General features: G+C 33.4%; 1 long non-coding RNA gene across 2 annotated transcripts in view; it reads left to right on the top strand.

Moving 5' to 3' along the window:
• LOC111098672 overlaps positions 1–27,211 on the top strand; it is a 159,128-nt gene that overhangs the window by 102,811 nt on the left and 29,106 nt on the right. The window contains exon 5 of one of the 2 annotated variants that reach the window (XR_005369177.1): positions 20,054–20,120. The exons of the other annotated variant lie outside the window; for it this stretch is intronic. This is a non-coding gene — a long non-coding RNA (uncharacterized LOC111098672). Of the gene's footprint in view, positions 1–20,053; positions 20,121–27,211 lie in introns of those variants that run through there. 2 annotated transcript variants of the gene reach the window in all.

The following is a 27,211-nucleotide window of genomic DNA, read 5'->3' as shown; positions in this document are numbered from 1 at the left end:
TCAAGTTCTCCCCAAAAGAAATAATGTTTGAATGAATGAATGAATGATTGAATGCAAGAAATAATGGATAGAAGTGGAGAAGGGCTCAGTTTTTCTTAAGTCCTACTGAGTTGATTTTCATTCCTTCATAAAGTTTAAAGGGCCCTGGGTGGCGCAGCGGTTTGGCGCCTGCCTTTGGCCCAGGGCGCGATCCTGGAGACCCGGGATCGAATCCCACATCGGGCTCCCTGTGCATGGAGCCTGCTTCTCCCTCTGCCTATGTCTCTGCCTCTCTCTGTGACTATCATAAATAAATAAAAATTTAAAAAAAAAAAGGGGCTCTGTCTTTCAACAAAAGAACTTTTGCATTTCTGAGGAAAATATAAAACCAAATTAGGGGTTTATTAGAATCACAATTTGGAACATTTTCAAGATATTAATAGGCATAGTTATTTTAAATGAGACCCAACTGGCTTGTGGGTACAGACCTTCCTCCCTCCTTTCTGTTTCTTTGAAGTACTTTTGAGCCCAATTTAAGAAGGGGTGCTTTGGACCTCACCTTGCTTTTCATTAAGTCACTCAGTAAATCCTTGGCCTCTTTGTTTCTGAACTATACATCCCATAAAACTTAATCATTTGGCTAATCTCATAGTGCAGACAATCAGAAAACCTGAGTTTGAGGTTACAAAATACAGTAAAAGTAATGAAAAAATTTGCAACCACCCAATTTGCATATGGAAATTTTCATCAGCAGCTCAAGAAATGGCTATGCTGTAATCACTCAGGCAGCAGCTGCTTAAAATCAATGGTGAAAGCAGCATGCTTTTTCCCCTTCTTTCTGCATGACTTCCCCCAAAACAGATTTAAATTCATTTTTCTCAGAGTTCCATATTTCTATGTATGTGTCTCTGCTAACTTTTTGTTGTTGTTGTTGTCATAATCATTGGATGTAATGTGCTATGACATAACAGATGACTTGGCAACTGAATACCATGAGGAATATTTTAAGTATTTTCTTTATCAAAAGAAGAGATGAGAGTACTCATATTCTTTTTCTTTTCTTCTTTTTTTTGCTTTAAGAAAACCAGCTGATTCTCTTGTTATGTGTTGATTTATATATTGTTTATGTGAACATAATATAAATTCATACTAGATTGAGTAAATCAAATGGTATTCATAGAAAGATTGATAACACTTGTAATGGTGGAGAAAAATCATTTAAAAAATATAAATTATATTTTAACATTATGCTTGAGAGGAACAATGATATCTGATAATTTGCTAAAACAATCGTTTTCAGCCTTTTTTGAATCACCTCTCAAGATTTAATATTTTGATGCTTTAGGAAAAAGGAATAGATTTAAATAGGATGCTTTGTAATGTACAAGTAAGAAAAAACAATACTTTCAGGTTGGAAAAATAAGTACAGCTTAATCCAATGAAGATTAGAAAATGGAATTGTTCTCATTCATTTGGGGAATATAAATAACAGTGAGAGGGAATATAAGGGAAGGGAGAAGAAATGTGTGGGAAATATCAGAAAGGGAGACAGAACGTAAAGACTGCTAACTCTGGGAAACGAACTAGGGGTGGTAGAAGGGGAAGAGGGCGGGGGGTGGGAGTGAATGGGTGACGGGCACTGGGGGTTATTCTGTATGTTAGTAAATTGAACACCAATAAAAAATAAATTAAAAAAAAAAGAAAATGGAATTATAAGTGTCCTTTTTCATCATGAATATAGTGTTTTGGACATTGGATTTTCAGCTTTTTCTTCCTAACAGCTTTGCTTAGGCATCCCAATGATAGAAACATGTTTATAGTCCTCATAATATTTTCTTTGTTTGTGGATGAGAATAGTATTTATAAGATGACCAAGGGTTGGGTGAACTATATTTTATAAAAAATTTCAGGCTGTCTGTAAGCTATGGGTAGCATGACCATGCTTCCTTTATGTCTTGCTCTCCAGTATCTCTAATGATAACTGGCACATAAATGGTACCCAATAAATGTAGCTTTTTTGGAATAAAGAGATATGGTTCTGGCTATATTTGTATAGTTGTTCTTGGGCTCATAAAGAGAAATATATATATATATATATATATATATATATATATATATATAGTATATGGTAAGGAACCATTTAGCAAATTTCTAGTGTACAGTGCAATATTATTAACTATAATCCCCATACTATACATTAGATTTCCTGCCCTTATTCATTGTATAACTTATCTCCCCCATTTTCCCAACCTCCAAAATTCTGGCAAATACCATTCTATTCTCTGATTCTATGACTTTGATTTTTTTTTTTTAAGATTTCATATGTTAGTGAGATCATACAGTATTTGTTTTTCTCTCTCTGGTTTATTTCACTTAGTATAATGTCCCAGAGTCATCCAAGTTGTTGCAAATGGCAGAATTTCCCTCATTTTTAAAGATGGATAATATTCCATTCAAGAAGAGGACCTGACTGGCCTCTAGCCAGGGCCTTAAACTGGGTCAAGACAGCACAATTAAAGAAAAGAAAAAAAAATATAGGGGATCCCTGGGTAGCTCAGCAGTTTAGCATCTGCCTTTGGCCCAGGGCGTGATCCTGGAATCCCAGGATCGAGTCCCACATCAGGCTCCTGGCATGGAGCCTGTTTCTCCCTCTGCCTGTGTCTCTGCCTCTCTCTCTCTCTTTTCTCTCATGAATTAATAATAAAGAAAAAATCTTAAAAAAAGAAAAAATTATATTACATTTGGTATACTTATTTGATAGTTATTTTAATTTTTATTTTTTTTAAAGATTTTATTTATTCATAAGAGACACAGAGAGAGAGAGAGACTGAGAGAAGCACAGAGACACAGACAGAGGGAGAAGTGGACTCCATGCAGGGAGCCCGATGTGGGACTCGATCCAGGGTCTCCAGGATCACGCCCTGGACTGAAGGCGGCACTAAACCACTGAGCCACCCGGGCTGCCCTGACAGTTATTTTTAATAAGTGATTTAAAATACTGTAAAGTCAAAACTCAAAATGTTTATTGATCTTTAGCTATAGAAAGCAATAAATTAAGGTGGAAATACCACTGAGGTCTGAGTTTTAATCCTGATTCTTCTACAAATAGAGTGATCCTCATCTCTACTAGCTAAAGGGCTTGAATTGTGCAGGAGATACACTTGATCACTGCAGAACCTAGGGTTAGAACAGGATGCCAACGGCAACACAGAGGCAAGACAACTTAGCTAGATTTTGGGTGTGAGGATGATGGATGACTTCCTAAGAGAAATGATGATACAAAGCTGAGGCTTTGACAGAATAGTGGTGATTGGCATGCAAAATTCCTGGTCTATCATAAATATTATTAGTAAATGAATAAAATTTGAATGGACTTTGTAAATTTTATTTTCTTCTTATTCTCTCTTTAGTTGCATATGGCAAGAAACACAGTTTTTATTTTCTGCATTCTAATAAACTAACTGTTGCAGTTTTTAAAAAAATCATAACAAATTTTTTTTACTTCACTCCCAGTGAGACTTGCAGTATATGGTCCTCCCTGTGATTCTGTGTGGGCTTGTGACTTCTTAGAACAATGTAATACAGTGGAAGTGACACTTTGTGACTTCTGAGATTTGGTCAGAAAGGCCATGCATCTTCTCTTTGCTTTTTGGGGAATAATTGTTTTCTGGAAATTCTTTAGCTGCCATGGTGTGAGAAGCCTAAGCTATGTTGAGAATCCATAAAGATGTACTCTGGTCAGCAGTCATAGGTGAATCCTCCCTTTTTGATATCCCAGCTCAAGTCTCGGACTATATGAGTGAACAAATCTCTAGGTGATTCTAGGCTCCATTCGCTTAACCTCCATGCATTCGAATCTTCTGAGGTACCAGAGCTGAAATAAGCTATCTCTATAGTACTCTGACCACCTGAACCCTGAAATTTGTTAGCACAATAAGTTGTAATCATTTTATGTAACTAATTTTTAATTGTTACATGGCAATTGATAGTGGAACACCATTAAATATCTATATATAAAATTATTTTACTTCTTCTTTACATCCCTTCCCTCTCTCTCTTTCTTCTTTCTTCCTTCCTTCCTTTCTTTCTCTTTCTTTCTTTCTTTCTTTCTTTCTTTCTTTCTTTCTTTCTTTCTTTCTTTCTTCTTTCTTTCTTTCTTCTTTCTTTTTCTTTCTTTCTTCTTTCTTTCTTTTTCTTTCTTCTTTCTTTCTTTTTTCTTTCTTTTTTTCTTTTCTTTTTTTCTTTCTGAAATACTTGTCTCTATGAGCAAGCTGAATAAATTAGAAATTTGTCTCCTGTCATCAGTCAGATGCTCTAAATGTGAATTAATTAGAAAAGAGTGAACTGATAAATTAGACAAAAAAAAGAAAACGAAAATATTTTTACATGCGTGACAACATCTAGTGATGGAAGACATAGTAAGCCTTGCCAAGTCTACTACATTAAAAAAAACCCTGACATTTAGAACTCATCCACATTCTTTCAACTCTAACCTGATTACAAGGGGATTTTGTTGTTTTGAAGAATAATGAATACACCATGGTTTAATAGTACTATGACAAATTTGAGTTAAGTAGCTTTCCTGTTATAGAGGGCAATAGCAACTTTGCATATTTACCAATTACTCCTCAAACCACCTTATTCTTTCTTTTAATTTGTTGCTGACTGAGAGGACAGTGAGACAGAGTTTTCTGTCAAAGGAGGTGAGCAGCTATGAGACTACAGTCACACAGTCATAAGAATAGATGATTCTAAAGATTTATTCCATGTTCCACAGGGTATAAAATAGTCTTTTGTGTAGTAGAATATAAGCTATGTCCAATCAGCAAAAATGTTTCTTAAAAATGACTGAAACTAAGTTAAAAATTAAAATAGTATCACTTTTTGGAGTACAATGGAAATTTTAAAACTATTTCATTATTTCGTTTTTACTAGTGATATTTTTAAAAAGATTTATGTATTGATTTTAGAGAAAGAGATAAAAAGAACGAGCACACAAGTGGGAGAGACAGATGGAGTGGGAGAGAAAATGCCAAACTGACTCCGAACTGAGCATGGAACCTGACACATGGCTTAATCTCATCATCATGAGAACACAACTTGAGCTGAAACCAAGAGTTAGAGCTTAACGCACTTAAAAACTAAGATATTTTTTATTATTGAAATTCCTTTAGGAGAAATTGATTTGAAACTATGTAGTGGGTTACTTATTTTATTCTTTCTGTGATATGCAATTTTTTATTATGTTTGATTTATTAACATTATAATAATTAATAAGTAGAATAGGCTAATTTCTTTTATAATTTTAAAAATCTCTATTTTAAAAAATGCATTTTAATTTTCTTAGTTTAAGTGTTTTTTTTGGATTTTGTAATTGCTTATCAATTATATTTTATTGACCTTAAAATAGTATAAGATTTTATTTTTGCTAAAAGTAAAAAAATATTTTATTTTATTTTATGTATAGTTGACACATGATGTTACATTAGTTTAAGGTGTACAACATAGTGATTCAACGATTCTATACATTATCCTGTGTTCACAAGTGTAGCTACCATCTGTTACCACACAAGACTATTACAATACCATTGACTATACTTCTTACGCTGTGCCTTTCTTCCCTGTGATTTATTCATTCTGTTACTGGAAGACTGTACTGCCTGTACCTCCAAGACTATATTTAATATTAACAGATTTAAATGTGGATTTTCTTTACCTTTATTATTTCATCATCTGTCTTTGCATGTTATATATTTGAGTGTTCTGGTTGCTAGTTTCTTCAGTTCTAACATTTTGAGCTCACTGCTTGTTTTTTTATTCTCCTTGTGTATCTCTGTCTCTGTCTCTCTCTCTTTTTCCTTAGCTCTGCCACCACTTAAAGTTTTATGTGTGGAGTTTCCATTTTCACTAATTTACAAATACTCAGATATGATTCTTTTTTCTTTAGTAATGATGGAAAATATGTTATGATTTTTGGTTAGGCTTTAAAGTTACTTACATATGCATAAATAGTGACTTCATACTATACTATGGGAAAACGGGAAAATGTTATTTCTGATAATCCATTTTTTCTGTGTGAAGTGGTAATGGTCAAATATTTATTGCTGGGGTTTGTGAGGGTGTGTGCGTGTGTGAGAGAGAGTGAGAGAGAGAGAGAGAAAGAAACAGAGAAACAATGGATCTAAAATGCTATGTTCTTAAAACCTAAAGATGTGGATATATATATATATATATATATATATATATATATATATATATATCCATTAGGTACTAACTATGTAGAATTAGTGATGATTACCATCTGCCAGGCTGTTCCAAATATTTTGTGTGCATTAATTCATTTAATACTATAACTACCTGTAAAGTAGATATAATTTATTAATCTCCATTTTGTTGATTGACAAATAGAATAGTTTAGTGAAATTATTCTTAGCCTTTAGAATACTCCAAATATTTGAGACACTGGATTCATGCTTTTTATATCAGTTTTCCCTATAAATTATTTCTATTGGTTATCCATGCACATTCAAAACATTCAGAGAATACAGAGGAAAGTAATCTATCTTGCCTAGATTCACCCAATTTTGCTCCTCTACAGTGTCCATAATAAAGAATGTATTCTTTCTTTTTTGTCTGCCTTCATCTTTCAAAAAATCATATCTTTTTAACATTTCAAAATCACTAATGTGATTTGCTGAATAAATATATTGTAGTTGATAATCCTAAAAGATGCTGAAAAGATATTTGTTAACATACGATATATATTCTTTACCTAAAAATGTTATTAGCAAGAGGAGAGTTTAAAGGAATTTCCTTAACTTTCTAAAGGACAATTAATGGAAACTGATAACTACCTTTTTAAAACTTGTTTTTAAATAGCCTTCAAAACTTAGCACTTGTACAAACCGAGTTTAGGTCTAAAGGAAGGACCTCATATTTATCTCTTTATATTTATAGTCATTTTACCTGTTGCCCTGGGAGAAGGGATATCTACCTAAATCCTGATTGTCATGTAAATTATCTATAAATTAAAAAAGCTTTATGAATGTACAAGTTTTCAATTAACTACACTTAAAGAGTACAATTTGATATCTACATATCTGTGAACCTGCTATCACAATCAAGATAATGAAATTATTTATCACTGCAAAAATTTTCTCTTGCTCCTTTATTATCTCCTCCCTTCACATCTCTCAAAATCTCACCCCACCCTAGGCAATCACTCTTCTGCATTTTGTTACTATAGATTAATACGCAATTTATAGGATTTCATATACACCAAATCACAAAGTATATCTATTTTTTGTCTATGTTCCTTGACTCAGCATTGTTACTTTGGTATTTATCCATATTATGGCAATTATCAATATTTCATTCTTTAAACAAACATTTAAATATTCATTACATGGTTACACCACAAGGTGTTTATCCATTCATTTATTAATGAGTATTTGCATTGTTTCCAGTTCATGGTTCTTACAAATAAAGTTCTATGATCATTTGCATAAAACTATTTGTATAGCCATATATTTTATTTCTCTTGTGTAAATACCTAGGATTTGAAACACTGGATTATATGGTAGGTCTATGCTTAACTTTTTAAAGTTAAACAACTTGTCCAGTTGTTTTCCAAAGGGATTGCACAAATTACTATTCCCACAAGCAGAGTACAAGAGCTTCCAATACTCTTTATTCTTACAAAGACTTGGTATGGTCATATGTCTAGTTGTATTGAAGTCTAACTTACCAATTTCTTTTATACATATATTTTTTATATTTTATCTAAATGCAATCTTTCTATAAGTTAACAAAGTTTTGCTACTGTTTTCTTTTAGAAACTTTAGTTTTAGGTTTTATACATAACTCTATAATCTATTTTGACTTAATCTTTGTATTTCTGTTAGTCTATTTTTCTTCTATGTGAGAAAGGAAAAAGGAAATTCTTCAACTCTTCTCTTGCAAGGTATTAATCAAATTTCTTTTTTTTTTTAATAAAATATCCATTTTTTTCCAGTACCATTTGTTGAAAAGATTATCGTTTCTCCACTGGAATACCTTGGCATTTTTGTTAAAAATAAGTTCACTTAGTTAAGGTTTATTTCTGAGATCTTTATGCTGTTTGATTGGTCTAATTGTCTATCTTTTTTTTTTTTTAAGATTTCTTTTTTTTTAATTTTATTTTTTATGATAGTCACACACACAGAGAGAGAGAGAGAGAGAGAGAGAGGCAGAGACACAGGCAGAGGGAGAAGCAGGCTCCATGCACCGGGAGCCCGACGTGGGATTTGATCCCGGGTCTCCAGGATCGTGCCCTGGGCCAAAGGCAGGCGCTAAACCGCTGTGCCACCCAGGGATCCCTCTAATTGTCTATCTTAAGGTTAATGCTGAACTGTTTTCATTCCTGTGGCTTTATAAAAAGTCTTGAAATAACTAGTCCTCCACCTTTGTTCTTTTTTCAAAGTTTGTTCTAGGTTATTTGCATTCCATATGAATTATATGCCCAAATTGTCAATTTCAATAAAATAAGCCTCTAAGATTTTTATTGAGATTCCATTGACTCTATAGATCACTTGAGAAGAATTGACACCTTAATCAACATTAAATATTCTGACCCATGAATATGGCATATTCTCCTTATTTGGGTCTTCTTTAATTTTTCTTTGAACTGTTTTGTAAAGATCTCACACATCTTTTGCCAAATTAATTACTAAATTTTCATACTTTTTGATAATATAAATCTTTTACTTCAATTTTCAGTGTTTCTTGCTAGTCTATAAAAATACACTTTGTGCTTTACATTGATTTTTGCATCCTGATACTTGCTAAACTCACTTATTAGTTTCACTCATTAGTTATTTTGTAGAATTCATCTGGTTCTACATACAATCATATTATCTGGGGATAAAGAGAGTTGACATCTTTCTTTTCAATTTGAATAACTTTTTCTCTTTCTTGCCTTATTGACTTATCTAGACTACAGCGTGTCCTACAATGTTGGATAGAAGCAGTAAGAGTAGACATTATTGTCTTAGTTCTGATTTTAATAAGAAATTATTCAGTCTTAAACAAAGTATAATATTCATTCTTTTTATCAGATTGAGGAAGTGTTCTAGTTTGCTATTTTTTTAAGATTTTATTTATTTATTCACAGAGAGAGACAGAGACAGAGACAGAGACAGAGAGGCAGAAACACAGGCAGAGGGAGAGGCAAGCTCCATGCAGGGAGCCAGATGGGGGACTCGATCCTGGGACCTCAGGATCATGCCCTGGGTGGAAGGCAGGCTCTAAACCACTGAGCCACCCAGGGATTCTCATAGTTTGCTATTTTTTTAAGTAAGTAACAGATGTTGAATTTTGTGAAATGTTTTTTTCTGCTTCTTCTGATATGATTATGTATTTTTTCTCTAATGTGTGTTTTTTTAGTTTAATATGGTGAGTTGCATTGATTTTTTTTTAATAAGCCCCTACTTTAAATTCGGGATAAATTCCAGTTGGCCATGATGTATTATCACTTTTTTAAAACAAAAATTTTTTTTAGAGAAGTTTTATGTTTTCAGAAAAAGTGGGTAGGAAGTACACAATAGTCACATATACACTATGTCTCCTGACACATAGTTTCCTCTATTATTAACATCTTGCATTAGTGTGGTACATTGTTAAAACTGATAAAAAATATTGATTCATTATTATTTTTTTTAAAGATTTTGTTTATTTATTCGTGAGAGAGAGAGAGACACAGAGAGAGAGGCAGAGAGACAGAGAGGCAAAGACACAGGCAGAGGGAGAAGTAGGCTCCATGTAGGGAGCCTAATGTGGGACTTGATCCGGGGCTCCAGTGTCACGCCCTGGGCCAATGTTGGCGCTAAACTGCTGAGCCACCGTGGCTGCCCTGATTCATTATTTTTAATTAAGTCTGTAGTTTCCGTTAAGTTTCACTCTGCATTGTACAGGTGTATCAGTTTTAAAAAATGATAATGTCCGATATACATCAATTTATAATTATATAGTTTCACTACACTTAAAAATTCCTGTGCACCACTCATTCATCTCTCCTTTCCTCCTTTTTCCAATGTCCTGATGAACACTGAGTTTTTTACTCTCTATAATTTTACACTTTCCAGAGTGTCATATAGTTCGGAATTATGTAATGCGTAATTTTTTTCATTTACTTCTTTTGCTTACCAGTATGCATTTAAAGTTCCTCCATACATTTTTGTGGTTTGATATCTCATTTCTTTCTTTCTTTTTTTTTCAGAATAATATTTCATTGTATGGATATATCAAAGTTTATCTATTAAGCCATTGAAGGATATCTTAGTTGCTTTCAGCTGGAGGCAGTTATTAATAATGTAGATATGACAATTTGTGTGAAGATTTTAGTTTTCAATTAATTTGGGTGACTAACCAGGTGTGCACTTGTTGAATTGTATTGTAATACTATGTTTAACTCTGAGGAAGCTACTAAACTATCTTCCAAAATAGCTGTACTTTTATGCATTTGCACCATCAATGAGTAAGAGTGCCTATTGAAATACATCTTTTCCCACATTTGGTGTTGTTGGTGTTTTGAAATTTAATCATTATAATAAGCATAGAGTGGTTTCTCATTGTTTTAACATGTAATTCTCTAATGTATATGATATTGAACATCATTTCACAGGCTTATTTGCATCTACATATCTTCTTTGATGAGCTGTCTGTTCAGATCTTTTGTCCATTTTTTAAACTGGGTTACTTTTCTATTAAGTTTTAAGAGGACTTTATATATTCTGGGTATCAAATATTATGTTTTAGATAGCAAATATTTTCTGTCAGACTGTGGTTTGTCTTTTATTCTTTTAATGGTAACTTTGCAGACCAGAAGTTTTTATTTTAATGAAGTTTGATGCCACAAGGTGGCATAATAGGAGGTCTCCTGCCTGTATTCCCCCACAGAAACAATAATTTGGCAGCCATCCACAGATAAAAATGCCTTTGTAGGAGCTTTGGGATCTTAACAAGAGCTTCGAAAACCCCAATGGAGCCCAAGACCAAAAAGGGCTTTTATTAGAGGTCTCTGTACAAGTGACAGGCTCACTGACTATGGTACCACCATAGACCTCACAGCCTTATCTCTCTAAGGATTCAGTTATAGTCTATTTAGCCTTGGTTCTGCCTTCAGCATCATTTGCACTGGGACTTTGGAAGAGTTATGACTTTCTTTGCCTCGGGTAACAGGCCCACAGACCTTTGTCTCCTCTGTGGACTCTGTAATGGCCTGTGATTCAGCTCTAGCCCTGCTCAGCCATGGTCTAGGGGCAGTTGTGACTGTCCAAGAAACTTGAAGGAGACCTTGTTTCTCTACCCCCCAGAGACACTTACGTCTATGACAAATTTGCTAGAGAATGTTCTTTACTTGCTACTTTTTTTTTTTTTTTTGCCTATTTTTTCTTCCCCACCCCCATTCTTTTCTTACAGTTCTTTAGATAAAGGACATCCTAATTCTTGTTTGCTTAACACTTACTATGAAATCCTGTGAGTTCTTACAGGACAAGCTCTTTGAAGGAGGCTACTGTGAAGTTGTGGACACAGATGATTACCATACTTGCAGCAATTCTTCCTGGTTTATGTTAAAAATCTTTAAAACATACATTTCCCTGTCTAACCCTTGACTTTTGTCAACCAACAAAAATTGTCAACTGTGGTGTTACTCGTAATGTAGGATATTTGTCTTTCTTTCTTTCCTATGAGACTGCTTCCTGGAGGCCAGACAGAATTATATAGCTTCTTGTGAATCTTTGTGTCTTTATTTTTGCCTGTTCATTGGGACAAACTTGATCAACAAAAGGTCCTGCCAATATCCCATGTACTTTCTTTTTATTGTTTAAACTAAGTGTCTGGATTTTCCCCCTGATGTAGGACACCTATATTTAGAGAACACTGTTCTAACAGTTTTCTTTCTCAACATCATGCATTACTCTGATTTAGTTTAGCAGCTCTTTCTTTTATATCATTATTTGAAACTATATATGTGTTCTGGTTCTGTAGATGGTAAGAGTTTTCATTTTATTTTACTTCCTTTGATATTTAGGGGATTTGATTAGTGAAGAGGACACTATCTTTATTGGCGACATATTTTCTCCTTCCCTTTCTCATTTATTTCAGTTGAGTGTTTCTTAGTCAAGGTTCTGCTAAATTCTGATTGCATTGATGGAGAGTCATTAATTAATTGATTTCTTCCCCTAGAGGAAAAAGAAAAAAAATTCTGGAAAGGAGAAACTGTAGGAACTGAAGAGACCTCATCACCTCACATGTATAAGAAGTAATTAAAACTTTATAATGAAAACTTACACCTACAACAGTTCAATATGATTGCAGTTCAAACGTTGCCCCAATCTCCAAGGAATTATCCTTTTTATAAAAAATTAACCACTGAGTTAATTGAGAAAAAAGTGGAATTTTGGAGTTAGGGTTTTTGCTTTAAGCAATTTAGATAAGATAAAAAAATACCAGAGGTTATTATTTATTGATTACTTACCAAGTGAAAGGTACTACTCTATGTCCTTGATAAGAATGTGCTTATTTTCATTTTAAGCTATGAGGTAGATACTATAATTATCCCCAAGTTACAGAAGACCACACTATGATTTAGTGAGGTTATAACTCTATCCTAAAGGAACATGTTTAATAAGTTACAAAACAAAAAATACAATCAACCATTGCCAAACAGTCTTGTAGCAAAGGCAAATGATATTTCACATGCATTTACTCATTTACTTTTCCATCCATTAAATTATCCCAAAAATATATGAATGTGTACTCACTACTAGGTAATGTTTTAGGGGCATGGCAATAAAACAAAATTAAAATAGTCTCAGTCCTTTGTGAGTTCACAGTTGAGTTGAGAAGATAGACACTCATCAAGCAGTAGCACACAATATGAAAAATAAAACTGATGACATTTGTAAAAGAAAAGTACATGGTCTGCAGAATTATCTAATATAGAATCCAAGGTTTTCTGATAGATATTGGCTAATGTGGGGAATTCAGCTTTGGAACAAGGTGTGTAGGAAAAAAAATGGATTAAGTTAGTATTACTCACTGATGGGAGAGATGAGCAGGAGTAGGTTAAATAGATGATGGGTATTAAGTAGGGCACTGGTGATGAGCACTTGTATGTTAAGTGATGAGTCAGTAAATTCTTCAGCTGGAACTACTATTACACTATATGTTTGCCAACTAGAATTTAAATAAAAACTTGGAAAAAATGGATTAAGTTGGTAAAGGGGTTGAGGATAAAGTTCCAATATAAGGAAGAGCAGAGCAGGTACAAAAGCCCTAGAATAGGAGCACATCATATTTGAGGAACTAAAAGAATGTCAGTTTGTCATGAACTCAAAACAAGGAAAAGGAAATGGTGATTAATGAGGCCAGAGTGGTTACTGGGATCAGACTGTGATGCTTTTTATCTCATATTAAGCATCTTGGGTTTTGTCATAAGTGCATGGGGAGCTACTGAATGTTTTAAACAGTAGAGTGAACTTTATGATTAACTTGTCTACAAGGTGATCTTTTCAAAGGTGGGAACTGTTTGAAGAACAAAGGTGAAAGGTGATGGTTCCTTGAAAGGAGAAAATGTAGATGGAGAGAATGATATTGAATAGAGACATATTAAGTATATTAATTTGAAAGAACTGGTGTTTGATGGGCTGTGGTATGATAAAGGAATGAGTTATTGATGATGACTGCCAAATTTTTGGCTGGAGAAACTTTAAGAAAGATAGTGTCATTCACTAAACTAGAGAACAGAAGAAGGGAGACCATATTTCTTGCAGAAAATCATTAGTAAATGATTTTTTGGAAATAGTGAGTTTAAAATACTTTGGACATTCAGAGCTTAATGTCAAGTTGGCAGTTTGATATGCAAGTCATAAACTCAAAGGATAGGTTTTAACTAGATATCTATGTTGGTGATCATTGATGCTATAGTTTCAGATAAAATAATTTTGAAATAAGAAGAGAAGAATGCCAAGCATAATTTTAAAGGCATTCCAACATTTAAAGGCTAGGTAGAGAAGAAGTCTGTAAGCAAAAAAACAGAAATGGCAAGAGTTAGAAAAACCAGAAATATGTGTCAATACAAAAGGATAAAATGTTCATCACTCTGTGATGTTAGTTAGGGATTAAAATTGCTGATCTTGGGGTGCCTGGGTGGCTCAGTTGGTTAAGCATCTGCCTTCAGCTCAGATGGTGAGCCTGGGGTCCTGGGATCCAGCCCCACATTGGGCTCCCTGCTCAGCGGAGGGACTACTTCTCTCTCTCCCTCTGCCTGACACTCTGCCTACTTGTGCTCTCTCATTGTCTCTGTCAAATAAAGAAAGATTTTTAAAGAAAATCTTTTAAAAAATTGCTGCTTTCCATCATGGAAGACTCTTCTCTCATTTACTCAATGCTTACTTTATCACTAACTTCATCATATTTCCATTGAAAACCTTTTCTTATCGTTATTTAAATTTGAATTTCTCACCCAAACCCATCCACCAAAGGCAACTCTTTATTTCTCTGCTTTAATTTGTTTCCTTCTAATATGCTACTTATTTAGGTTTTTTTCATTGTCCGTCTCCTCCCCACCCCTCAAAGAGTTATGGTGTTTGTAACTTTTATTCACTGCAGTAGCTCCTATAGCTAGTTTAATGGCTGGCACATAATATACCCTCTAGAAATTGATAAGTAATGATGAGCAATTAAATGAAGAGTGATAACTAATACTGAGAGGGCTAGTACATAAATCGAGGATTGACATGTGTTAACTGGACTTGATGTGATTTTAGCAGTGGCCAAACTGGAGTGAGCTGGAGAATGAAGGTCAAGCAAACAAAGAAAGTGAATACTGGTCTCAAAAGGCGACTCTTTTTACAAGTATGGTTATAGAGAAAGAGAAGAATGAATATGATAATAATTGGGTAAGATGGGAACACTGGTTAGAAGGAAATTCTTCATCTCTCCAGCCCCCCTTGTTTTTTTTGGAAAATGGACAAAATATTAGACATGTTTAAAATGCCATTAGGTAGATAGAGTTGAGAGGGAGCAGTTGAACACACAGAAGACAGTAATAAACAGAAACAACAGCTTGAGGGTGTAGTAGAGAGAACTGAATACAGAAATATGTTTGCTATATTTTGGTTTGAGAAACACTTTTTAATCAATGCAGTAAGGCAGCTCAATTGAGAAATCTATGAAAATTAGACAATTGATAATTTGGAACTTTAATAAAGATAATAGTCTCTAAACTTATTTAGAATAAGTCCCTCATGCCAAATTGCCAGGATAAAATTTGATTCATTTCTGAAAGTTTATTCCTTCTTCCAAGAGCATTTCCAGAGTGTTGGGTTTGAAGGTACATAAACTTATGATATTAAGTTTGAAAAATTAAATTTCTCTCTCTACGGATATGTACCTATCTACACCTACTCATAAAGGCAAATGATGTATTGTTGATGTTTGATTTTAGTATGTGTTGCATTTTAACAAAACAAAACAAAATAACATGGTTTGATATGTTTTCCTAATTGTTTTGAGTATGTAATTTAAATAAATTGCTCCATCTCTAGCATTCTGAAGGGTATAACTTTCTCCAGAATTTGATCTGTCATTCTTCCAATTAGAAAAGCCCTGCAGCCATGCTATAGAATAGCTTTATAATATATCTTAAGCTTTAACAAGGAACTTTTTGATGTATTTCAATTATGATGTACAAAGTAGCATCTTCTTAATTAAAGAAGAAATTTCATTTTGAGGCTCTTTAAAGTACTATTAAAGTTTATGGTTGAAAGCTTCTCGTTAAGATAGATCTGTCCTCTGTATTTAGTGAATGGGATATGGAGCATTTGGACTGGAGGAGAAAAATAGCCAAGAAAGGATGCTAAATGCTACTGAGATTGGAGAATAAAATTTAGTTATAAAAAGATGGCTTCTAAGAGGTCAGATTACATATCAGTAAATATTTAAACATAGTACTATCAGCAGTAATGATTTAAAAATCATAATAATCTAGAAAGGGCAAAAATTTCATTGAAATTGAGAATAAAGAATTAAATGATGAAAATTAAGTGTGATGAATGCTATCTGACATGGTGGTCCTGGGAGTGTGCACAGGAAAAATCCCATTTTATACATGTCCTATAAAAAAAAATTAAAGCAAATAAAAATAAATTAATATATGGTCCCTTTGAGAGACATATACTCATACACACAAATCAAAATCCCCAAATAAAAGTTAAGCCATAAAATACATATGCAATTCTAGCTTAGACAGAACAAATATAATTTTTCCTCTTTTCTACAAACTAATTTTGCATATTCCAAATAAAGCTTTAGATGAGTGCTCTGGCAGTGTGTATTTTTAGGCTTTCAAGAACTTCTAATGTAGACAAGATGGTGCAGCTGACAGTGCTCATGGTTGATAACAACACACATTTTAAAGGTTGTTGGCTTGCTAGTGAAAGTGAACAGAAAATGGAAGACTTGTACTATACGGGAAAATACTATATATGAAGCACTAAGAAAGAATGTTCTTTACTAAATATAAACATTTATCTACATGTTTAGATGCACGAACAGACACACACATACACCCACATAGCAAGTGCATTAATATATACTGGTGCCAACTCATCCTATTGTCCAATGATTTACTGATAACAAGTAAAGTTAGAGAAGTCCATTTATAAATTCAGCATATTGTTAATATATTCTAACTGACGTAACAAGTTAATACCTAATACACAATGTCAGTGTAAGTCTGAAGAGTAACAACAAATCATAAAATTGACATCAGTTTTTTTTCAAATAGCTTACTGATGTAACCCCTTGATCTTTTATGATGAATGTAAGAATATTATAAAATGCATATATTCTTCCAAAAATTACATGAACTGTATGTTACTGTGATTGTAGTTTATTTTTATTTTTCTTTAGATGTACTACTTGTCTTAGTATCTAATTGCATAAATTCTCTCAAAATGGAAGAAATATTATAAAATTCTACCAGAAATGCCTTGTTGCCTTAAGCATTAAGAAGAGTAATGGATAAGTCCATAACATAAACTGGATCATCTCTGATATGCATGTACTCAGATACCAAAGTGATAAGTCAAATTTATCACTAAACTGTGAAATTTTGTACAATAGTGTTGTGTTTTATATTATTATATGAGAAAATCTTTCTTTTATGGGATAGGCTAATTTATCACCGCTGAGGTGGGCACTTTTGGAAATTAAAAATGGAGAATGATTACTTAAAGAAATATATTATTGGGGTTACCCAAAGTGATAAGTCTGGGGCTATTGCAGTGTGAATTTTGTTATTATTTCTGAATATTCCATTCAATTCTGCTTTGGAAAAAAAAGTGATGGATGAAATTCAAAATTTGTTAGGTATAAATATATGATATGGTGGGTTAAAAATGGGATGGAATAAAGTAGATATATTTAAGACTCATGGGGGTGCCTGGGTGGCTCAGTTGGTTAAACGTTTACCTTCAGCTTGGGCCCTGATCCCAGGTCCTGGGATAGAACCTCTTATCAGGCTTCCTGCTCATAAACCTGCTTCTCCCTCTTCTCCCTGCTGGTCCTCTCTCTCAATAAAATAAAATCTTATAAATGAAGACTTACCAAGTAATAAATATACAGTATTATTACATTTTCTATAAATATATATACATACACACACATACAAAGACAAAACAAAACAAAACAATCCATGGCTGTTTATTAAGCTACAGCTATTAGCCAGGCAACCTTGTTCCCGTATCACTCTGATAGAACAAGTGTATATCATTGGTTCAGGGGACTTTTGTCTCTGAAATTTTTTGTCTAACCACAATCCTGGTCCTTCTAATTAAAACCTATGGTTATATAATATATATAATTAATATAAATACATGTAATACAGGTAGCATATAATACATGTAATTAAAATATTAAGCCATTAGTGGGAATGGCTCATATGGTCTAGAGCTGGAATATAATGAACTTTGGGTATCCAAGATTCAGATAGCATGGTTTTCCATCCACTTGTACCTTATCCAAAATGTGTTAACTTACCCAAGCTTTATTATTGGTTCTTAAATTAATTTAATGTCTGTAATCTGAATGCTTTCATTCAGTCTGTGAGCCTTTCCATTCCATGACAGTAATGTTACACACTGAATTGCGTTGTAGTTACACTTGGAAACTACCACTGAGTCAAGCTACTTTCCTATGCAACAGCTACCTCTGTAAAGAAACAGAGTCCATATCTCTATAGACCTTATAATAATACTTGTATACCATTTGAGTTTTTAAGTTACCCAACCTCAAAACTTTTCCGGTCATTAAAATATAATCTTGCTGTTCTTTGTATGGCTATGGTTTTTTCTAGGACTAAACATAAATATAATCAAACTGATATTTGGATATCCCGAAATTTAACAAGTTACTTTTTCTAAGCAAAACAAAGCAAAACAAAATAAAACACATTGTATTTATGATGTTGTTTTATACTATATATTTATAGTATAGATGATCTCTTTCCTTTGTTAGAGTGAAATATTTTAAAAAATGTATCTATCTTTGACTAGAAAGGAGGTGTATAAACATCAGAAACTATGGAAAACAGGCACTTACCTTCCCGGGAGACTGCTAATTTGATTACATCAATGGCATTTTATGTCATACAAAAGGGAAGGAAGAGCCTACTGGCTCTCTAATTTTCAGGCATACTTTTCTTCTAGGATTTCTTGATGATTCAGCAGTAAGAGAATTTTCTTTCAGGACACTGATAAAGTCCCCATTGCATATAAATTGTGAATTAGGCAAATTATTTAATATATTAATGATTTCTCCTTGAAAAGTGACTATAAGCAGTAAATGAGATGTTTTATGTGGGAGATCTTTAAAATCTATAGAAAAATATATAATTGTTATTATTCTGTATTCTATACAAGGCTGACTTTCTAATACTGAAAAGGAAGTTACTTTGTTGGAGCCTATGGCAAGGACACAATTGACTTTCTCCCAGTGGCTGGGCAAATTTTTGCATTACAGTTGATTAAAACATTATACCAGTAGGATGCCTGGGTAGCTCAGTCGGTTACGCATCAGCCTTTGGCTCCGGTCATGATCCCAGTTCCTGGGATCAAGCCCTGGATGGTGTTGGGTTCCTTGTCTGCAGGGAGTCTACTTCTCCCTCTCCCTCCTCGCCCTCCCCCTGCTTGTGCTCTCTCTCTCAGATAAAAAAAAATAAATAAATAAATAAATAAATAAATAAATAAATAAATAAATAAATAAATAAAATATTTAACGAGAAACATTATACTCACCATTGACAAAAAGCAAAGATAGGTATGGACCACTGCATTCCTTCATTATACTGTTGTCAAATGTGTTTGTAATATTAAAGGGGATAATTAGCAATGAAATATCTCTACTTTCTGTCACAACACATCGAGAGCATACAACATCCTTCAAAATTTTTTTAAAAAAGGAAGTCTGGAATGCAAATTTCATGGTAAATTTTGAATACTTCATCCTCATTCTATGCCTGTAACATTGAAATTCACACATATATTCTTTTTTTTTTTCACTACTTTCTCCTCTTCTGCCTCCTCTCTTCTTTACCTTTCTATTTCTTTAAACTCTATTGTGATTACCATTATTTGGAAAAATTACTTGCCCCCTAAGGATTATGTAACAAGCTATTAGGAAAAAAAGGGTTAAAAATGCATTCTACACAAAGTATTACCTTAACTATGTTCATGGCAAATCTCTGGTTGAGCATTTTTGAAAACAATTGCATTCTGACCTTTTGATTTTCTTTTCCAAAAACTCAACATAATAATATAGTTCAAAATATTCTCATATATAATAACTGAGTAAGTAAAATTTAAGGACTTTCTGAAGAACGATTAATCTTTTTGTTTTTAGAATTTTTTTTTTAATGGATTTAGGGTTCTCAGTAATGCCTGTTAAAGAGTAAAATGATTCAATGAACAACCTCGTGCACTGCTCAAGGTTCTGCCTACTGAGAGGATTTCCCTTCACCACTGTTTTTCAGGGATGTCCCAGAGGATTGTAATGCTGGTGTTGTTCACTTCCAGGTGGTACCTATTTGCCTAAAACCAGTAAGCCAAACACGTTTTCTTTTCTTCTATCAGCTGATTATTGGAACTCCCCATGAAGCCGTATGTGTAGGCTGTGTGAGACAGAATATAGTATAACAGGAATGAAGACAACAGACATTTGGACCACTTCATGTAAATTATTTGTGCTTTCAGGGCCCACCCAAGCCTGCTCTCATATATATAACTTCTGTGAGTTGCTGCTGTGCCTGCCAAAATTTATAGCTTGGTGGATCAGACAACTGCTGGTAACTTGATGGCCTATGTCTAAGCATTCAGTTTCAGCTAAGGCCTAATACCAAGCCAAAAGCTGTTTTCAAAAGGGGAACAGTTATTCACAAAAGATAATAGGGCCTTCCTTCAAAATCCTGAATCTGTAATGTGATTCCCCTGTAGAAGCATGCCAAAGCCTCCAAATATCATTCCTATTTGCCAGTGACACTTCAGGCACCATTGGATCTGCTGGCTCCAGCCAAGCATTGCCTTGTGTCCTTTAAGTCTTATTTTTTTTAAATAATAAATTTATTTTTTATTGGTGTTCAATTTGCCAACATACAGAATAACACCCAGTGCTCATCCTGTCAAGTGCCCCCCTCAGGGCCCGTCACCCATTCCTTCAAGTCTTGATAGTGGCAGTAACTTCTGCAATCTCTCCAGATATACAACATTGCTTCTTGCATTATTTATTTATTTTTGTTTTTCATTTATTATTTCCTAAGTAGAGAGTGGTGAAACTATTCATTATAATATCTGATGTTTGATACATGATACTATGTGTTTTCAAAACCCATAGAACTTTACATTGAAGAAAGTGAACTTTAATATATGCAGATTTAGGAGACTGGAGGTTTCCAGAATGAAGTGCAGAATGTGACAAAGCAATCTGACTGTATTGTTAATGTACAAAACATTATCATTTATGATGTGTGTTTGGGGAGAGTACCTTTGGTAATGGATGGAGTATACCAGAGTAAAGGCAAAAGAAACTGTATATAGGCAAGGTACACTACATGATGAAGTCATTTCCCATGAAGGTACAGGTTAATAATTCTGATACTACTGTACATGTATACTAGAATTGAACAATTAATTAAATGAAAGCTGCGAGCCAGGTTTTTCACTAGAGGCATAAGAAGTTACAGATAGTCAAGAGTAGGAGGCTAGAATGGTCCACTTGGTCATGAATTAGAGCTAGAAACATAGGCATAAACTCAAGTTTAGCTTAATGTCGATACAGATGGTTACAGCAAGAAGTATTTGTAAGTGAGTTTGTATATATTCAGGTAAGTATGAGCATGTATGTTTTCCTTCCTTTAGCTAAAAGGGCCTAAAGGCACTGTAGCAGCAATCAGCACATCTAGACCCCAGGTCTTGGTTTCTGGTACTGTTTTCCAATAACAGAACCAGGGATTCTTACAGAAATGGCTGAATCTAAAACTGTGACAAAAAATGTATAAGATGAGCCTGGAGCATTCTATAGTCCCAGAAAGTAAGGAAGAGCTCAAAAACAGTAGCAACGATAACATAATTATAACACACAATTGTGGAGATATGTCAAAGGGTCTCAAGAGCTAACTAAATGAGCTCCCAATGGCCGAAGTTGGAGCCATTTTAATATAAAAATATAACTAAGTTATATTGGATTATTACTCAAAGTATAAAATAAAATGTTTCCATATTTGCATAAATGATTATATATCCATATTTGCATAAATTATTATATATACAAATGTTTATATATACACATTTCTTCATATCAGAACTCCAAATAATTTGTCTACGTATAATCCTATCTCAAAGTGGGAGAAGATAGAATTCCCGACTATTTACATGGGGAGCATAGGCTATACATGTTGACTTTTTCCCAAAGAATACAGTATGGAAAGGACTAGAAAAGATAACTTTCCAGTGGAGAATTCTGACAAATATAATCTCAGTCAGGTGGTGAAGGACTAGAAAAGATTAACTTTTCAATGGAGAATTCTGACAAATATAATCTCAGTCAGGTGATAAAGGTTAACATCAATAGTGATATCCAAAGCGAAATATTGACAGTTATATTCTCTTGATAAGATGTAGTGAAAATGGCACTTTATTTCTGTAGTCTTCCTCTTAAAGACACATAACCCAAGTGTAATCATGAGAAAAATACCAGACAATCCAAATTTATGGACATTCTATGAAATACCTATTTAATATGCCTACTCCTCAAAGCTATCAAGGTCATGAAAAGCAAGGGGAGTCTGAGAAACAGCAAAAAGGAGCCTATGGAGACATGATGACAAATGTAATATCATGGATAGGATCCTGAAACAGAAAAAGATCATAAGGTAAACTCCAAGGACATTTTAATGACGTATTGACTTGAGTTAGTAATAATATATTGATAATGGTTCATTAATTGTAACAAAAGCACCATAATAATATAAGATTTTAATAGTGGAAACTGGGTGTGAGGTATATATGAATTCTTCATGCCATCTTCACAATTTTTTCATAAATCTACATGTGTGCTAAAAATGCGAACTGGAATTAAAAAGATAAAAATTTAAGCACTTAAAAATGATTTGAAGAATTTGCAAGGAGGAAATTAACGGTGAAAAGTCTTAATTAATTCCTGACTTATCTGTGATGTCTAAGTTTTAATCTACATGAGTAAATAATTTTTTTATATTTCAAGCTTCATACACATATTAGCACATCTCCTACTTTTCTCTGATGTAGAGCATAAGAATTATGATAGCATAGAGCTAATCTTAATGGAATCAAGGTATAGGGAATATTATATTTAAAAGTACCTGATTCTTATATAGTATCCTTTTATAGATATAGATTCCTATGTGTGGACAATTGACTCATCTAATAGGAGGAATTGTGGGGTTGGATATTTTGGGTATGGATTATTCTGTTTAAATCCTGGTTCTAATATACTAGTCAAGGAATGTTGATAAATTTTATAATCTTCATGAGTCACATATTCATCTATGTGAATAGATGATGGTGATTTTCGTCTCCATAAAATGACAAATCTGCCTATGTTTGAGTGCTGCTGTAAGAGATAGTGTATACAACACCCCAGTGTAGAGTCTGGTATAGTAGATGCTTAATAAATGGGATATTTTAATATTAAGAATTAAAATTTTGTACACTCTCGGCAGCCCCGGTGGCGCAGCGGTTTGGTGCCGCCTGCAGCCCCGGGTGTGATCCTGAAGATCTGGGATCGAGTCCATGTCGGGTTCCCTGCGTGGAGCCTGCTTCTCCCTCTGCCTGTGTCTCTGCCTCTCTCTCTCTCTCTCTCTCTCTCTCTCTCTGTCTCAATAAATAAATAAAATCTAAAAAAAAATTTTTTTATGCACTCTCATCCAGCTCTTTCTGATTATCCTCTGCACTTCTCTATGGGATTTGTAATCTTATAATACCATTTAAAAATATTTCTTATAAAAATGATAAATTGTATCCCTTCTTTCATGAGTCTTATATCCTTTGGACAACAGAAATAAATAAATTAAGAAATAAGAAAATAGATTGAAAGTCCTATAGAGGATTCTCTGTGGGAGGTGACTAAGTAGCTATTTTGGGCTGGGTGTTTAGAGCAGGCATCTCTGAAATAAATGTATTTATTTATCCATATCTTAATAACATATTTTATGTAATCCAACATAGTCAAAATATTATCATTTCAATGTGTGATAATTTTTTTTAAATCATCAATGCAATATTTTATTTTTGGAGTAAGTCTTTGAACTTCAGTGTGTATTTTACACTTAAAGCATATGTTAATTCAGAATAGCCACACTTCAAGTGCTCACCAGGTGGCTCGTGCTTCCTTCCATATTGGACAGCCCACTTTGGATCTAGTCTGGATTATTGCAATAGTGTTCCTGCTTCCACTCTTGATCTCCTGAAGACATTTTTCTACAAAGCAGCCAGATCTGACATATCGTGTCATTTCCTTTATTTATTTATTTATTTATTTATTTATTTATTTATTATTTATTTATCTATTTATTTTTATATTCTTGCTTTATTTTACTCTTTTATATTTAAATTCAATTAATTAACATTAATGTATTATTAGTTTCAGAGATAGAGTTCAATGATTCATCAGTCTTATATCATACCCAGTGCTCCCTACATCATGTGCTCTCCTTAATTCCATCACTCAGTTACTGCATTCTCCCAACCCCCTCCCCTCCAGCGAGCCTCAGTTTGTTTTCTATGATTAAGAGTCCTCTTGTGGAAATTTGATACTACGTAGAAGCCCAGCACTTAAAAGCCAGAAGGCTGAGCCTTGCAGCAGAGTGAAGAAATTGGTCCATCGTCTTCATGTAGGAAGTGAGCTTGATATGACCTAGGATAGAAAGTGGACCAGTCTGTGAGTGCGTTCAGGGGAGAGCTATTATAAGAGAGGTAGCCTGGGCTTTTAGGCCATACAAAGAAGCTAGGTTTTGGTTTTATTTGTAATGGGGAAGAATGCTTTGGAGAACTTTATAAAGGGGAATTTTGTGGTCAGATTTATATTTTAAAAGATTACTGTGTTGAATGAAAAGAATGAAAGAAAAAACTTTCAGCTAAATGCTCATATTATGGAGGATCCCTGGGTGGCTCAGCGGTTGAGAGCCTGCCTTCAGCCCAGGGTGTAATCCTGGAGTCCCTGGATTGAGTCCCACATCCGGCTCCCTGCATGGAGCCTGCTTCTCCCTCTGCTTGTGTCTCTGCCTCTCTCTCTGTGTCTCTCATGAATAAATAAATAAAATATTAAAAAATAAATAAATAAATTCTCATATTATATAAATCCACTCAGGATTTTGAAAACCTATGTTGATTATTCTCAAGGAAGATAGTGATTCAAAGGTGTATGAACTTATGTTAATTTCTGTACAATCACTCATGAACATGAAATGAATACTATGTATTTATAGATATACAGGCATAGATGGATATTGTTTTAGGAACTGAATATAAATTACTTCAATCTGTAAAAAAAATCTGAAATTTTACTTGCTCTTAATATAAATGCTCAATTATAAATCTAAGATAAAATTCAGATGACATTTCTTGTACTCCTGTGGAAAGTTAGAATACCCATTTATGATGATGTTGATGATGATGCTTAAAAATGCTATGAGTTTCCTTACCTCAAAATGCCTAAATTTCTTTTCTCAGGCTTAAGAGAATTTATAACTGTGGAAATACTATTTTTATTCCCCATTTAAAAAAAAAAATTCTACTAATGCAACTCTAAAGTTTAATTTGTGAATATTTTGTAAAGCTCTAAATTATAGCTTAAGTGAAAATTCAGTGAATTAAAGTAAACTTGGATAGTACTTTGCAAACTATAATGTGCATATGATTCACTTGGTGATCTTGTTAAATGCAGATTCTTTTCAAGACCAGTGAAAGACCTGTGTTTCTGCATTTCTAGCAAGTTCCCAGATAATGCCAGAGTTTCTGGTCCATGGACCAACTCTGAATAGCAAGAGACTAAGCTTTTATACCATACAAAATCTCCTGGGCATTTACTTATTTATTTTTTAATACCCATTCCTGATTTCCATCCAAGGCCAACAATCAGAATTGCTGGGTTTGAGTCTGGACATAAATATTTCTTAAAAGGTTGAAGTTGATCATGACGTACTGATAAACTTGAAAATCATAGCTCTGGAACATATTAATCATGAGTAAAATATCTTTATGACCATTACTTAGAGCTAAAATAATATGGCAACAGGACTTATGGATACAGTTCTGTCAATGTGCTGGGAAGAATTGTAAGACAATTTGCTATTTTTGATCGTGGCTTAATTTTGAGCAGAGACTGACAGAATGGCAATTGTACTAAATTATACTGACTTGCATGGCAGCTTTGTGATAATGGGGCTGTTGATGAGGCAGACCATTAAATTCATTTTCACTCAAGACCAAAGCAAGGATTTGAATGGAAGTTTCCAGAGGTGAAAAATGAATGTGTAAGCCCATTTTTATTCATATATCGAGTGAATTAATTCATTTTCTCTATAAATGGTTTTGAGATAACATGTGCTCAAATGACTGTAAATAGAAATTATTTTTTAATAGTGAAAATTTTCATTTGAGATCCTTCCGTAGGCAATAGAAGAATTATTTCACAAATATACTAACTTCCAATGTAAGGACTTCTACTAACTACTTAGTGACTATTTACTATGTGCCAGGTGTTTATATAATATATATAATATTATTCCTTTCACTTTGTATGCAGAGGATATTGAGATTCAGAGAAATTAAATAACATTTCTAAGTCTGCACAGCTGGTATGTGGCAGAGACAATATTTAACCTGTTTATCTGACTCAAGAGTCCACGCATTTTTCTGTCCAGCTCATCACTCCTAGAAGTATTTGAAATGCTACCAAGTCAATGTGTTAATTCATAGAATGCTCATAGGAAACAAGTTGAAACACATATGAACTATTTTAAAACTCACTTCTTTTAAAATATCTTATTTTAAAAAATCATACTTTGTGTGTGTGTTTTTTTTTTTTGAATAGTATGTATGCATGTGTGCACTATTAACTTCTTACCAATGATGCTTTTGTTATAGAAACTATAAGCCTAGGGATGTAGGTAAAGTTACCCATTTCAGTCCAGGAAGGCATGAAGTTCACCTTTTAATTAGTGATTCTAAAAAATGTGCACCTAGTTCTTCATTCTATCAGTGATTCTATTCCTAGTTTCACGTTTGACTTTGAAAGTTTGCTCTAGAAAGGTGATTTATTCATATACGCACAAAAGATCTTTCCTGTGGACTACAACCCAGATAGATTCACAGATTATAAATATAATCTGAAAGAGAAAGAGGGCCAAATTAGAAATAAGTCATATAAAACTAAATTTCATCAATGTCCCTAATAAAATATTTCAAAGAAAATCACACACATATATATATATATATATATATATATAGAGAGAGAGAGAGTTTATTTAAAACATTACATAGACAACTATAATTTTATTTTAAGTATATTATATGGGCATGTTTAAAGATCTATACATAGTTTAAACATTAAAAACTATACATATATATATCTGCATTTTTCTTCATTTTTATTTTTT

This window comes from Canis lupus, chromosome 14, assembly GCF_011100685.1.
Source record: "Canis lupus familiaris isolate Mischka breed German Shepherd chromosome 14, alternate assembly UU_Cfam_GSD_1.0, whole genome shotgun sequence".
Taxonomy (NCBI): Eukaryota; Metazoa; Chordata; class Mammalia; order Carnivora; family Canidae; genus Canis; species Canis lupus.
The sequence above is the reverse complement of the archived record's forward strand: the minus strand, read 5'-3'. Positions and strand labels throughout refer to the sequence as shown.